The 17283-nt window shown below is 36.1% G+C and overlaps 1 pseudogene across 1 annotated transcript; it reads left to right on the forward strand.

Moving 5' to 3' along the window:
- The first annotated feature begins 11265 nt into the window (after nt 1-11265).
- LOC143630842 (lipase-like PAD4) lies at nt 11266-15074 on the forward strand (annotated as a pseudogene). The gene is made up of 4 exons (XR_013153248.1): nt 11266-11305; nt 11417-11759; nt 12946-13653; nt 14257-15074. The product of XR_013153248.1 is annotated as a lipase-like PAD4 (transcript).
- Nucleotides 15075-17283: the final 2209 nt, after the last annotated feature.

Genomic DNA, 17283 nt, shown 5'->3' on the forward strand with positions numbered 1-17283 from the left:
GTAACTCAACGGTCAATTAAATGTATAGACAAGAAACGTATGCACCACTTCTTGCATCCCATTGGTCGGAAGTTGCGACTACTCGTCTGATGAGTGATATGATTACATGAATGTTTCATAATCATAAACCGGGCATGCTATGGTCCCTAGGATCCGAGAATGCTCCATTAAGCGTGTGAGGATGGGCGGATGACACAAGCTCATTCAAGGGGGGTGTTTGGGATTCTTTATTTCAATCCCTTATAACTTATTGTCATAAGTTACAAAAATGTAGCTTATGACTTATTCCTCTCACAATTTTCAACTTTGCCAAACAATTTATGACTTTTAAGGAGGGTAAAATTAGCAATCCCAAACACCCCTTAAGACACCAATTCTATGTATTTATTATTATTTAATAATAACTTCATTAGGTAATTTTTTGGTAAAAGAAAACTTACACAAAGCTTAAATATTTTGTTACCGGATACATTAAATCTTAAGTTTTTCAATAAATTATACAAATTGTTTAATTGGGTACCGCATAATGCTGTAGGCAACACCTCTAATATTCGTTTTTATGGTATTTGATCAACGTAAAACACGTGTTGATATCTTTTTGATCATATCACGACTTTATTCTTCAGGTCTTCTATTTCGGTTGCTAATTGCTATCACGAGTGCCGACACCGGAACAAACCGATACCGACCAAGTTACGTTCGCATTACGCGGGAAATCCCACTAGTTACTTATTAACAATTATAGATTGTAATCTGTAACTTCTTTTTTTATTTTTTTACCTTAGACATAAAGACTAAAGAGTAACACCCAACTACACGAAACATATTATTATATAAATACCTCTCTCTATATATATAGGGTTTGGTCGTGGTTAATTATTCAATACAGGTCACGATGGAGACCACATTTCTTATTAGTTTGTGACAAGTGTCTTCTGGCAATATATCCCGATGGGAACGCCGTCGACCATTGACCATCGTTAGGTCTTGGTCAATTTCTAGCAATTTGGTAAATTTTATTTATGTAACATATTTTAATTCTCTAGATATATAATCCTTTTGAATTATGTAATAATCACACTTTCAAGTTATAGTAATTTGGTGTATAGATCTTTAATCGAATAATTTAAAATAAACCCGGGAACAAGCACGAAAGTTCTGTTTTGAAATTGTGCTGCAAATTTTGATCAAAGATCGTTTTTGTATAGGTTGAGAACCAACACAAGTACACAACGATACATTGCAACTTTTCTTGAAATAGTTGACAGCTATAAACATCAACGGTTGATGGTTTTATAAGTGAAAGATTCGATGGAAACCTATTAGATGACCAAGTTGTATTGGGTGCAAAGTATCATTGACTACCTTTTTTAATCAAGTTTTCACTAGTCATGTAAATCTAAAGCAACTTTCGGTATATGCATTTAAAAGGAAAAATAAATTTTCTGTATCTCCGCCAAAGGTGTTGCCCTTGCACCCAAAACGCCATCTCCTTGTATATGTGCTGGAGGACTAGAATCATGTAAGGAGGTGTTTGGGTGATCTTTTCAAAATTGCTTATTTGTTTATTTGATTTTTGAAAAACAAAAGCACTTTTGAAAAACTCCATTTTGAAGCTTCTGGAGGGGTTTTGTCACACACCTTTTGTTTTTCACAAATAAAATAAACAAAATTTAAAAGCTCACCCATGCACCTTCGCTTCCATTAAAGGGTTCTAGTATATGTGTGTTTCTATGTGTTAGCGGTCTTCACTATGATCTCCAAAGTATTCTCGTCAACCTAATCATGAAATTAATCGAAGAACATAAATTTTTGTGTGTTTGTATGTGATTACATAGCTATAGTTGATTAGTGCATGATTATGTGTTTCCAAATATGTATGAGTTTAACAAGTTTTTATTTTTGTGTGCTCGTGTATGTTTATGCTATGGTTGAATGTATGCCCGTCGGTAATATCTTCAAGTATCCTTGGTAAACCATCGGTAATGACTTTCAGCAATGGATTTCTGACGAAAGTTTTCGTTGGTGGTGATTATTTGTCTAGTAGTGTAGTGATGCTATGATTTAATACATTTTAAGTTACATTCTTAGTCTAGCTAGTATTTTCATTACATTACATTTCTGGTAACTAAAAGGTAGTTTAGGTTCAATTCTAAAGATTTTATTTTATAGTACTTTATTCAAAATTCTTAATTTATGTCTTGAAATTTCAAATTCAAGAACTAATCACTAAGTTTTTATTTAGTTGATGATGTTAGTGATGATGATCTTGATGATGATACAATATTGCATTAGAAAATAATCATATAGTATAATATTGCACTAGAATGCATGCATTTAGTGGAATCATGCGATTTATTATATTCATAATTAGTCATGAGATTTTTATTATACTAAGTCAAGTTGAGCTTGCATAAACATTTTTAAAATTCGAGTGAGTTGTGGTTTTCATCATGTAGGTTTTAGTCCGATAGTTTCAAATTTGCAATTTTCATCCATGTGATTTCATTTCACATGCAATTAAACTTGAATTCACTAATCTCGTTAAGTCTGGTCGTTAAACCTATCAGTGTGTCCTTCACGTGAGAGGCAGTTTTGTCCTCCCCCCCAAAAACTGCACCCCAGCCCCTCATGTGAGGGGGCCTGCGAATTGGGATTGGGGTTTATTTGGGAAGAAAAAGAACAAAACTACCATCATGTGAAGGACACGCTGATGGGTTTAACGGCCATACTTAGCGGGATTAGTGAATCGGGTTTAATGGCAAGTGAAATGAAATCACAGGGACGAAAATCACAAATTTAAACTATTGGATTAAAACCGCAAATTTACACAAACCACATGGACGAAAACCGCAGTTTATTCTTAAAATTCTTCTAAATTTAACAAGTTATAGTGACTTGTTTAGTTGCTCACAAGCGGAAACAAAATGTCACTGTCTTAAGTGATGGCATTTTAATCCCACAATAGTAGTTCCATATTAAAAATTGATTGCATGTAATAAGTTTTTATAAATATTTTTTAACGGCCATTTGAATCACCGACGAGTCATCGACCCTCTCGGTCTTCAGTTTACCCTCTCGATCTTCAGTTTACCCTTGGGAGAAAACCCACCGTATATGAGAAAATCATTTGGCTCAGCCTCAAACCCTCTATTGGTTGTAGTTTTCTTTTTAATAAAAAAATATATATTTAGATGGCTTAAATATAAATGAAATACAATCTTAGAAATATTAAAAATCCTAAATCAATTGGTTATATTTCTCAAAAAGACGTTTTGTTTTAGATGTACATATTTACGACCAAGATCATTGTTATAAATTATAACTTATGTTATAGGAATAATATAATTTATAAATAGTAAACTTAATATATTTGTAGCTGGGGCCTAACTTAATGAAGATAGATCAAATATAAATAAAAAATTTGTACTAAACATACAAACTGAACAAAACCATCACATCACATTTCCCTCCTCTTCCTCATTCAACCACCATATCCCCATCTCCATCTTCTTCCTCATCCACCACAAAATCACCGGACTCCAATCACTTTACTGCCAACCTCCGCTACCTTTCCTTCAACCAAGGCTCCGTTGCCTCGCAATTCCCCACGGCAGCACCTTCTCAATTCCCCACAACGCAACCGCCTTCTAATTCAATTGATCCTCTGGCCACCAAGCCTCCGCCTCAAACTCCCAACCGTCAAGCGCTTATCAATTTCGTCACCGTCCGCATTCGTCAAATTCCGGCCACCGGACCTCGTCGATCGTCGTTTCTTATTGTCGTCGTTCATTCCTAGGTTACAATTTTGTGAATCAAATTGAATATTTTGCGAATATTGATTGCTTAATTGAAACCTGCAAATCGAAGTAATACATAAATTGAAGCTAATTGATATTTCCAATTGAAAAAAATTGTCTTGGATATTTGAGGAAGATGAAGAAGCATGTTCAATAATTACTCTATCTACAATATAATTACTCCATTTGAAACACGTAGTGTAATTTGAGGAGGAAGAAGCAGATACTACAATTACTCTACTTACAAAATAATTACTCTAATTGAAATAAGTAGTATACTTTGGTGTAATAGTATAGAGTAATTATCTGTATTAGTAGTGTAATTATTAGTACACTATTTTATTTTTTGTCGCATAATTACTCTACTTAAAAACTGTAATTACTCTATGTTATTTGTATGTTTAGTATGTTAATTTAATTTGTACAGTAACCTTCCTCTATAACTGATATATGGACATATTTGTATTAAAAAATTCCACATTTATAAAATTATAATAAATAAATAAAATGATAATGATAATTATCAGTTATTTTTAAAGCGTGATATGCTGTTATGAACCTGAATTGGAACTTTCAAACTGAGTAGAAATATAGAATAGTCCAACGCTTTAATAAATTAAAAATATGTGTGAAATTTACTATAGCACAATTATATGTTACTTGGACGATTAAATAATAAGAAACAACATGTTACTTATTTCTAAGTTCACTATTACATGTCGAAAGTGTTCGCAATATTTTCTTAAGTTTTAATAGTTCAGGGAAAAATAGTCAATTTGCCAAATCCCGAATCTTTTGACTATTTCAAAAAATACCCTTAAAAATAAACTTGAAACCCGAATCATGTTTAAAATACTAACTTTCATACTTTTGACATTTTAAAGTCAACACTTTGAACCCATAACAAATTTGACAATAAATCTATTTTGCATTCTCAAACTTTTAAAAATACTCAAAATTTTCATTTTTGACCCATAGCAAATTTTGACTTAAATGTAGTTAACTTGTACCAAACAATCTATTTACTAACTTTTGACCCGTAAAATCAAATTTAACTTTCATAAAAAACCCGAAACAATTTTCATTTGAGAAACATGATTTGTTGTTGATTTTTGGAATTCACCAAGTATTTTAAAACACATAGTAAAATAATATGTTAATATTTATATTTATAAAAGGGAAAATTCCCAAAATAGCCCCTTTTAGTGAGAGAAGTCCCAAAATAGCCTTTTTTTCCTCAAAATTTTTTATAATTTGGACTGTCAAGACGCATTGGGAAAAGATAAAAATAAAGATGATATTTCGAAAAAAATTCAGGTAAAAGACGAGATTTGGGGAAATAATGTCGGTAAAGTCCAAATTATTTGTAATCTTGGAGTAAAAGTTCAAAATTTTCAGAAACTTTTTTACTCAAAAAAACCGTCTTGAGATGTTTCCTACATTTCCCATCCAAATTTTCAAATTCTTGGAAAATTATATTTTTACAATTATACCCCTGAACCACCATCACCACCTTGAACCACCACCATCACCGACGCCGTCGGCCCCACCCCATCACCACCACCGAACCACCCCCACCCCATCACCTCCCCTCTACCGCCTCCCGTCGTATCCCCACCGCTCTGAGATAAACTTTTCGGGATTGCCAGTTTCATTTGATCCACAAGTTGTGAATCCATCTGGTGATGTGGAAACCGGTCATTCTTATCAGCAATATCTGGCCGAGAACCCTGTGTACAGAGTGCCCGTGTTGCCTTCCAAAGAAACAGAGAGATCATCCAGTGCAGTTGGGGGTGTGATTAATATCGGTACTCGTTTGGTCCGCTGCTTCTTCCCCTGTTTCCGCATTAGGGATGCTCAAAAGAGTTACAGTTTCTAAATCATTGGATTGTTTGGAACATTAATATTAATAAAAGTTATTATATACTGAGATGGTCATGTAAGAATGTATAATTTGGAGATGGTCAAAATTGTCACCGGTGATGGTTCAAGGTGGTGGTGGTGCTGGCGGCGGCAATGGTGGTAGTGACGGTTGTAGGGGTATGGTACTAAACCCGGTTTTACGACCCTAAATTTATTATATTTGGCTTATTTTATTATATGGACTACTACAATGTTATTGGGCTGAGGGGGTTTTGTGGAGGTAACCCTAACTGGGCTAGGCCCATTAGGGTACCATGATGGTGGCCATGAGGCTCCCAATATAAGGAGGTCTCCACCTCCTTATTAGGGGTTGGTCATTCTCAATAAGAGCCACCACCATATTTTTGTGTCTGTGAACAAGAGATCCTGGAGATTTCTTAGCGGTCACCTCCACACCCGGAAAAAGTCATTGCAGATCCAAACCAGCCGGAGAAGAAGATCAAGACGTGGTTCGTTCATCTCGAAATCCGTGGAAACATCGTCATGGATCAGGTCAGATTCATCTCGTGCTTCGACACGCGCGCAGGCTTTTATTATTCACATAGCTCGTAAGACGCCGCGCGCGCAAGCTTTTATTATTTTTACAGCTCGTAAGACGCCTCAAGCGCGCAAGCTTTATTATTCATATAGCTCGTAAGACGCCTCGCGCGCAAGCTTTTATTATTCATATAGCTCGTAAGACGCCTCGCGCGCAAGCTTTTATTATTCTCATAGCTCGTAAGACGCCGCGCGCGCAAGCTTTTATTATTCTTATAGCTCGTAAGATGCCTCGCGCGCAAGCTTTTATTATTCTCATAGCTCATAAGTCGCCTCGCGCGCTTGGTTTATTATTTTTACAGCTCGTAAGACGCCTCATGCGCGCAAGCTTTATTATTCATATAGCTCGTAAGACGCCTCGCGCGCAAGCTTTTATTATTCACATAGCTCGTAAGACGCCGCGCGCGCAAGCTTTTATTATTCTCATAGCTCCTAAGTCGCCTCGCGCGCAAGCTTTATTATTCTTATAGTTCGTAAGACGCCTCGCACACGCAAGCTTTTATTATTCTTATAGCTCGTAAGACGCCGCGCGCGCAAGCTTTTATTATTCTTATAGCTCGTAAGACGTCTCGCGCGCAAGCTTTTATTATTCTTATAGCTCGTAAGACGTCTCGCGCGCAAACTTTTATTATTCTTATAGCTCGTAAGTCGCCTCGCGCGCAGGCTTTTATTATTCGGCGTGCTATATCTTATTCATGCTAGTGCACCATTATTATCATAAAAACCACAACACGTCACCATCATGAAGAAAACCTCCCAAAACTCAAAGACAATAAAGATAAGGCCGAAGAAAAGGGAAAAAACCGTCTCACGCCCTAACACACCTCATAAAGTCCAGCGCTCCACCTAAACGCTTGCGCGCCCAGGAGCAACGCTGGACTTGGGGGGGCTTGTAGGGGTATGGTACTAAACCCGGTTTTACGACCCTAAATTTATTATGTTTGGCTTATTTTATTATATGGACTAATACAATGTTATTGGGCTGAGGGGGTTTTGTGGAGGTAACCCTAACTGGGCTAGGCCCATTAGGGTACCATGATGGTGGCCATGAGGCTCCCTATATAAGGAGGTCTCCACCTCCTTATTAGGGGTTGGTCATTCTCAATAAGAGCCACCACCATATTTTTGTGTCTGTGAACAAGAGATCCTGGAGATTTCTTAGCGGTCACCTCCACACCCCCAAAAAGTCATTACAGATCCAAACCAGCCGGAGAAGAAGATCAAGACGTGGTTCGTTCATCTCGAAATCCGTGGAAACATCGTCATGGATCAGGTCAGATTCATCTCGTGCTTCGACAACGGTGGTGGTGATGGGGTGGGGCCGACTGCGTCGGTAGTGGTGGTTCAGGGTGGTGGTGGTTCAGGGGTATAATTGTCAAAAATATATTTTTCCAAGAATTAAAATATGGACGAGAAAGGTAGGAAACATAAAAAAACAGTCTCTCAAGACGGTTTTTTTGAGTAAAAAAGTTTTTGAAAAATCTGAACTTTTGCTTCAAGATTACAAATAATTTAGACTTTACCGACATTATTTCCCCAAATCTCGTCTTTTACCTGACTTTCTTTTGAAATCTCGTATTTATTTTTATCTTTCCCCAATGCGTCTTGACAGTCCAAATTATAAAAGATTTTGAGGAAAAAAGGGCTATTTTGGGACTTCTCTCTCTAAAAGGGGCTATTTTGGGAATTTTCTCTTAAAAATATATAGATATTATATAAATATAGTGTAAAGGAAAGTGAATAATTATTTATTTATTACATATATTAGGGTATATTAGATTTGAAGGAAAAAAATTTTGAGAATTAACCAAAACATTACAAGTGTCCACGTTTATTTTACTTTGTCAATAAGTAGATAGGTAGATAAATTTATGATGCACAAGAAAGTAATTAAATTGTTAAATAATTTGCGTTATTTCATATACTGTTTACATACTTTTATTAAATATGAATTTAATATCTTTATAATTACTAATAATACGTTTTCCTTAAAAAATTAATAGAAATACTATACTTTAAGAAATACTATTTATCTTTATACTCTTACCATTCTTGAAACGTTATTTCTTTAAAATGCATTAAGCCAATTTTTTGTGTCTATATAATGGATTTGATTTCTTATGCTCATATTACCAATACAAAACCGATAGTCATGAAGAGTTTGTTTTTCTTGTTCGTTTACCTTCTTAACACAACAAATGCCTCTTTAATAAGAAACACTCAAATAACAACCCCGATATCTAACATAACAAAAAAGTTTTGTTGATTTGATTACTGGAGCATTTTTATCTATAATGGAATTAAAGATCCTATCACAGTTCGCGTACAATCCGGTAACGATGATCTTGGGTATCATACAATTGCATTAAACAACAATGAAAACTGGAACTTTTGTCAAGGCATCGACACTTTATTTTTTGCTCATTTTCGTTGGAACTCAAAGACTGCATCTTTTGATGTTTTCGACGATGCTACAGCCAACAAATATTGCACAAAATGGAAAATTGGCAAACCACGAAGATGCTTCTGGTTAGTTAAAGAAGATGGGTTTTATATAGGGGCTCATCTTGGTCCGGATGGTATGACCAAACTGCATGATTGGCAATGTAATAATGTATGTAGTTATCAAATAGTCTTGAAAGTTTTTAATCGAGATTTTATAATTTGAATAAATTAATGAAATGAAATGAGTTATATATATATTTTTTTTCTGTTTTCATTTATTTATCATAGTTTTACTTGATACCTGGTAGTATCATTATCACTACATATATTACGTATGAAATGGTTCATTTTTAAATTTGATAATAAACTAAAATGGTTTGGTAAAAATAAACTATAGGCTATACGTCATTCCTAATATTTTAATTTAATATTTTGAATGTGTGTATATTATTTAGTAACAAAAAAAAAAAAACTTTTAGGCTATGTGTTACGGGTTTAGGCGTGCTTGACCATGCCATGTAGACGCTGCAGGTGTGGAACACCGTCCCTATTCCACGAGCCATGGCTGATGGGTTTGTGGGAGAGGCAATGAGCGTGAGGAAGAGTTGATGATCTTTGTGGCACGATTTCTTTGTAAAAATATAAAGTTGTTGGCTTTTGTAAAAAAAAAATATTTAAAAATATTACCTTATAAATTAACCCATTTTCTCTCGATTTTCATACCATCTTCAACATCTTTATACAATTTCTCTCTCTTCTCAAACACATCATTCTTCCAAACATTAATCCATTCAGTCAAAACAACTCATTATTCGAAAAGAACGAATTCAACCAAACGACCCAAAACAATTTAACCCAAACTCTCTTTATGAGCCCGATTTTAAACCGACCCAAGTGAATCATTCAGCAATTTCATAAATTGAAATCTACTATACATCTATCAATCTACACCCACACATCAACCAATTTACGCCCACACCTGATACCATTCCCCATACACACCTGAGCCTAATAGCATTTCCGAACATAGGTAGAAAAAAAATGGAAACAAACAACAACATGAAGTCTCGATTTAACCATACGCAAAAGAAAATTTCAAAATATAATCACTACATTTCATTTAACAAATTTTATATATACTAAAGAAAAAAGATACCACCACTTAACACAGGACGTAGCATAGTGAAGGCCAGGGGTGGTCCCGGCTTGTGTAGTAGTGTAAAGTAACCCGTTTTTTTGCTTGAAAATTTGTAAACGTAGTGTAAGTTTACTTGTTTCCAGTCGAAAATTTGAGTCTGACCCCCTCGTTTATGAAAGTCTTCATACAATTTAAGTCCACCCCCTCCCCGCGGCGTTGTTTTCGTCCAAGTTCCGTCACTAATCTAACAAACATGCAACCTCTAAAATATGCATTAAATATGTTTTTTAGTTTTCTATCATAATCGTATTCGTAGCAACCACTAAAAAAATCATATCCTCTGATCTGCCACAATTACTCGTGAGAATTACTCATAACATTCAATCCTCTCTATCTTTATTGTCTTAATACTATATACCATTGTCTTAGATCCTCCGCAAGCACGCATCATATAAGATATCTCTAACCAAGGCCATCTTTAAAAATTCATCGAAATTCCAGAGGATCGGAACGAGTATAAAAAATGGCCTCTAAAATATATCTTAATAGAAAAACTATAAAAAAAGACTTAAAATATATATTTAAGAAAATGAAAATTTTGACCCTCATGAAAATCTATAGAAAACCTATAGGTGACTACCCCACTTAACAAAAATTTAGGTAAAAATGTAAAATTACTCATAATTAGATTGAAGATCTCACTCATACATACATTCAAATAACCAATAATTAGGTTTTTTTTAAACATACAACAAATCTTACAAATGGGTTATTAACTTAATTCACCAGATCAGGATACACTCGTATTTCGATCCAAAGAAAACCGTCGCCTAAGGCCAACGCTAACACTCGCTTGAATACACGACAATACGGCGAGATAAACCTGTTCAGTTCAATGATCCAACTAGTGAACGCTAACTACTCGCCTAGTCTCCCAACACCCAATGCCGCAAAAACTAAATGTTAAAGGCATGAATCTAAGCTAGATCATATGAAACACCAAGTCTCTTCCTTACAACTCCATCGTAATCTAACTTTCAATCCGAGGAAAACCGTCGTTTAAGGCTAACGCCCGTGAACACTCGCTCGAGCACACGACAATGCGGTGAGATAAAACCTATTTAGTTCAATTATTCAACTAGTGAAAAAATGAACACTACTTACTCGCCTAGTATTCCATCAACATTCAATGCCACAAAAACTAAAGGTTAAGGGCATAAATCGAAGGTGGATCATATCAAAAATTAAGTCTTTTCCATACAATTCCACCGTAATCCGACAACCAATAATTAATGGAACTGTTCATCAGCTGACCCTAGAGTGGACCCAACTGAAATCAACCAAAGCCGCCCAATATAAGACTTTGTTGCACACCATTTCACTAACCCACCAAATTCTTCCAATTTCAATATCAACATAACGAAATCAAACGCATCTTGACAATGGAATCCGAAGCTTCATCGTAATTTCCCAAACCCCATCTTTTTTCTTCACTAACTTTTATTTAAAAACCCACTGCGAAATTTCGTCGAACACCTGGCGTGCAATAATATTATCTTTTTCCAATTTACAGGTTCGAGACCAGTGAGATGCAGGCGAGGTTTCTGGGGTCAACGCCCATGTTGACCGAGTCATGGAAGCTCTGTGCTCGAGCCAACGTGATGGCGGCTCAAGGGTTCTTGGTCGATGAAGTGGGTGGTGTTAGTTATGTCGCGTTTTCTGGGGTTCAATCGCTTGATGGTTTGGAACCGTTTTGTGGGACGATGGTGCCTTTGTCGGTTGCCGGAGTCTCGCCGGTGTACGACGGACGGATGTTTCCGGCGGTGGAGAAAGATGGTGATAATATTGTTATGGTGGATGCTGGTTTGCTTCAGTTGTTTTTGAATATTTATCATACACCTGTTTTTCAAAATCAGGTTTGTTTATTATTATTATTGTTATTATTATTAAGTATGTTTCTTAATTAGGCTTTGTGTTGATTATTTATTTATGTTGCTCATGAGCTACTTAAGATTGGCTTGTTAAAAAGTAGAAACTTGAATTGAGTTCGAGCTACAGCTTTTAATGAAGCTAATTTAATAAACAACGAGTCTGTTCTCAGGCTATAATTGACGTTAATTTAATAAACGGGCTCAAGCCCGAGTTTCACAATTCAAGCCTGATCTAACTTATGAGCCTAAATAAGCTTTTTATTTATGTAATTTTTGTTTAATGTGTTTATATAATAACTGTTATTATGTATAAGTTATGATAAGAATAATTAATGTATTATATATTATATACAAGAAAATATTATTATAAATATATATATATATATATATATAAAACAATTAAATAATTAATAAATATAAATGAGTTGAGCTTGAGTATGAAAAATTACGCACGTGCCGAGCTCGGGCTCTCTTAAGTTAAAACAAGCTGAGCTCGACTTGGCTCAGCTCCTTAACACACCTAATTATGGGTGCAAACAAGCCGAGCTTGGCTCGTTTAACTTACACAGAGCTCGAGCCTAGTCGAGCTCGGCTCATTTCGATCTCTATTTCTAAAGCTCGAGTTTGGCTCATGAGTAGTTTTTCAAGCTCGAGTTTAACTTACACAGAGCTCGAGTCTAGTCGAGCTCGGCTCGTTTTGATCTCTATTTCTAAAGCACGTGAGTAGTTTTTCAAGCTTGAGCTCGGCTCGTTTACTACTTATTAATTAACTTTTATATATTTATAATTATTTTATATTTTTTTGTCAATTATAATTTTATATATAACATAAATGTTATTTAGTTAATTTTTCATAACAATATATATTAATTAATAAATATATATATTATAAAAATTAAAAATATGACAGGCTCGCGAGCCGGCTCAAGCTCAATAAGTGAAGCTCGGGCTCGGGAGCTTACTTTTAGGCTCGAGCTCGGGCTCGGACTTGTTTAAACTTGTTTCGATCGAGCTTTTTCACTAGCCGATCTCGAGTAGCTCGGCTCGTTTGCACCCCTACCCCTAATTTTACTATTAGGATAGTCATTCTATTATTGTTATTGTAAGCTGGTTAGATTGATAAATAATATCTGTTTTAAAGTTTAATTATTTCAGTCTGTTGATTTTGTAGATGTTTGAAATCAAGTAGAAGCAAAAACCAGTGGTGTTCACTGGCCACTCCATCGGTGGCGCGGTGGCCGCGCTGTCGTCGCTTTGGCTGTTATCATATTACCAATCAATATCATCTCCACCCTCAGTAATCTGCTTCACCTATGGGTCACCGTTAATCGGTAACGACCCACTTTCGAAAGCCATTCACAGGCAACGATGGGGCGGCAATTTCTGTCACGTCGTATCAAAGTTCGACATAATGCCGCGGTTATTATTTGCGCCATTAGCTCCTATCACCACCCACCTACACACCATGCTAAAGTCCTGGCACTTAACCATGAATTCCCCTTTCTTTATTCGTGATCTTGGGATCCAACTCACGGACCACGAGAAATCCGAGTTGTTTCGTTTTGTACTTGGTTATGTCGAGGCCACTGCCAGATCGTCTGAGGTTGTTACGAATTCGTTTACGCCTTTTGGGAATTTCATGTTTTGTTCGAGTGATGGAGCGGTTTGTGTTGATGATGTTGTTGCTATTGTTAGAATGCTTCATTTGATGTTAGTGTCGGGATCTCCCAGTTCGAGTATTAATGATCACCTCGAGTATGAAACTTACGTCGAAAAGATTAGTTTACAATACTTGAACCGAACCGAAGATGAGTTATGTGAATCTAACACTTATGAAGCCGGACTCACACTAGCCTCGCAGTCAGTTTCATCTGGTCAAGTAAGTATGATCAGTATCGGTTTATGGTTTAAGGTAGGGGTGCAAACGAGCCGCGCCGAGCCCGAGCTCGACTAGACTTGAGCTCGGCTCGTTTAGCTTACACAGAGCTCGAGCTCGGATCGTTTCAAGCACTATTTTCAAAGCTCGAGCTCGGATCGTGAGTAAATTTTCAAGCTCGAGCTCGGCTCGTTTACTATATATCAACTATATTTTATATAATTATAATTATTTATTATATATTTTTTTTCTATTATACCTTTATGTATAAAATAATATATCTTATTTAGTTATTTTTATTTATTTTTTCATAAGATTATATATTTTAATTAATAATTATTAAATATATATTTTAAAAAATTATATAAATGACAAGCTCGTTTAGGCTCGCGAGCCGGCTCGAGCTCGATAAGTGAAGCTCGGGCTCGGGCTCGGGCTCGGGCTCTTTTATTAAACGAGCTTATTTTTAGGCTCGGGCTCGATTAAGCTCGGCTCGATTGAGCTTTTTAACGAGCCGATCTCGAGTAGCTCGGCTCATTTGCACCCCTAGTTTAAGGTTTAGGGTTACTAATACTAATAGTAATTATTATTAATTTTTGTTAATAGCAACACATGGTTAGGCCCGTTAAAGATTGTCTAAGGGTGGCTAGGCGAATAGGGCTTACACCGAACCTCAATAGCGCAGGGTTAGCTATCGGTTTATCAAAGATTGCACCACTGCGAGCACAAATCGAGTGGTACAAAGCCGTGTGTGACGAATCCGACGACCAGCTCGGCTACTATGTTTCGTTCAAGTTAAGAGGTGCATCTAAACGAGACTTCAAAGTTCACATGAACTGCAAGAAACTTGGTAAGTTTTGGGACAACGTTATCGACATGTTGGAAAAGAATCAACTCCCCCACGACTTCCATAAACGAGCGAAATGGGTATACGCGTCACAATCCTATAAGCTCCTCGTTGAGCCACTCGACATTGCTCAATATTATCACGATGGGGACCATCGTAAAAAGGGACATTATTTGAAACACGGGCGACCACGAAGGTATGAAATCTTTGATAAATGATGGAGGGAACGCGACATATATGGTGAAAACGATAACAACGGTAATAGGAATAGGAGTAAGTTTGCGAGTGTAACACAAGACTCGTGTTTTTGGGCGAAAGTAGAGGAGGCTTTGAACTGGGTAGAGAGTGTTAAGTGTGAGAGTGACCCTCGGGTTGTTGCGGGTTTGTGGGCGAATATTGAGAAGTTTGAGCAGTACTCGAGGGGTATGGTCGATAGGAAAGAGGTATCGATCGATGTTTTGGCTAGAAACTCGAGCTTCATGCGTTTATCGGAAGATTTGAGGGTGTTAAAATTGCAATTGCCTTATTTTTCTCCTCAAGTTCCTGTTGTTTTGGATAGGAAGGTGTTACCATAGATATGCATACATTTACGTGTTTATGAAGTTGCACTTTGGGACCATATAATTTGTAGTGTAACATATGATATGGTCATTGTATTATACAAATTATGTACATGATTATTTTACCTCATGCTAACAGGGCTGCTCAAAATGCCAAAAAGCCCGTGGCTCGTGGTTCGTTCGAAAATAGCCTGAAAAAAGCTCGGCTTGAAAAAAGCTCGATTCTAAATGAGCTCGGCTCGATTTCTAAGTGAGACGAGCTCGAGCCAGGGTCAGCTCGGTCTTAGCTTGACTCGTTATAAAAATTATACATATTATAAATATTATACGTATTATAAAAAATAACAAAAGTAAAACATATCAAGTTATAAATTCTCTAATTTATAAAGTTTATATGATATGTCTTTTATATATCAAAATTTGTAAAATTAAAAATAAAAAGCTAATAAATAAAAAATAAAAAAAATTAAAGGAGCCCAGCTCGACGAGCTCGGCTCGAGTTTTAAATGAGCCGAGCTCGAGCTCGGTTTTTCAGCTCGATAAAGAAAACGAGTCGAGCTCGAGCCAGCTCGATTAAGTTCGAGCTCAAGTACACCCTGACTCGACTTGGCTCGATTACAGCCCTACATATTAATCTTGTTGTATTAGATCACCTAGAAAAGAATTTTATTATTATTATTATTATTATTATTATTTTTTATTATAGATATGTAGCGTTCTTGAGTGTTTTTTTAGGTGTTTTTAGGTATAGTAAACTTTGTAATGTAAAATATGATAGGTCGAGATTTGGTTGATTTATCCAAGGATCCTAAAATCAGTAATGGTTAACCATCTACCGGCTTTTGGTATCATGTTAATGAACATTTTCAGCATTTAATGGAACGGTCACATATCATCGAAATGGAGGAACATAAGGCTAAAGGTAACAGAGTTTAAAGGTGAACTTCACAACAACATTCTCAAAAACCGAAGACGAGGTTTAGGTAAAGACAGGCATTTTCAAGTCGGCTAATGCCCGGTGCCATCAAGATTACGTGTTTACTCTTTCAGCAGTTAAAAGAATTTGTAAAAATGGGTGCAGTTGATGGTGATGAATCAATTTTCAAAGTGGATAAAGCCACAATCGTTAAATGATTATATTCCAGGCTTCCAGCTGTTTCGAACGCTCGTTGTGATACTATTTCAAAATCTAAGATAACATCAATCATTTGACAGTAGATGATACTGATAAAAGCTAAATCATATTGATCTTTTAATTAATGTTTACAATTTATTATTGTTAAAAGTAATAACTAAATTATATTAAAATATTAATGAAAATACCACTTATCATTTACTACGTATGTTGAGTGAGTGAGATCCTCCTATGTTTATAGGGCTATAAGCGAACCGAACGTCCGGCTGTATGCTCGGTAAAAAGTTCGTTTATGTTCGTCTGTTTAATAAATGAACCGGACACAGACAAAAAAAAATTGTTTGAGCTTAACGGACGAACACGGACAAAGACCACATTCGTTCAATGGTGTTCGTGAACGTCCGGTAACGTCCGCCCGATTACATCCGGTAACGTCCATCCGATACGTCCACTTATTATTCTTGTGTATGTTGAAATTCCTTGGAAAATGAAGAATTTGAACATTGTTTCTCGTGAAACGCTAGAAGTTTGTGGATTTTGAACACCAAAACATTATATTAATATGATTATGTGTTTGGTTACTATGTTAACTTGCTAAGTGTTAAGTAATTTTGGATATCATGTGGTGTAAAGTTTATTAGTGTTTATGTTAAGTATTTTGATATATTTATGTTTGTTTGTCCATTAACGTTCATTAGTGTCATTGGTGTTTGTTTTTCCATTAGTGTCCGTTAGTGTTCGGTTGTCCATTATTGTCAGTTAGCGTCCGTTTACAATACTAACGAACGAACACAAACGGACGCAGATAAACTCAATTCCTTAATGTACGAACACAGACACGAATTTTCGTTCGGTAAGATGTTCGTGAATCGCCTGTTTGTCCGACAAAATCTTAACGAAAGAGCACGGACAAGGTCTCGTCCGGTTCGGTTCGGTTCGCTTACAACGCTATATATTTATGTAGCGATGCTTACTTCTGACTTCTTAAGCCATTTGGTATACATTCATGTCTCTTAACTTTACGTATGTCGTACAACTTTTTACTCAAACTCATCTAAAGGAAGTGGTTTAACCCCACTTAACCCTCGTCA

Source organism: Bidens hawaiensis, unplaced genomic scaffold, assembly GCF_021521415.1.
Source record: "Bidens hawaiensis isolate Kalapana, Puna unplaced genomic scaffold, B.hawaiensis_p1.1 tig00005851_1, whole genome shotgun sequence".
Taxonomy (NCBI): Eukaryota; Viridiplantae; Streptophyta; class Magnoliopsida; order Asterales; family Asteraceae; genus Bidens; species Bidens hawaiensis.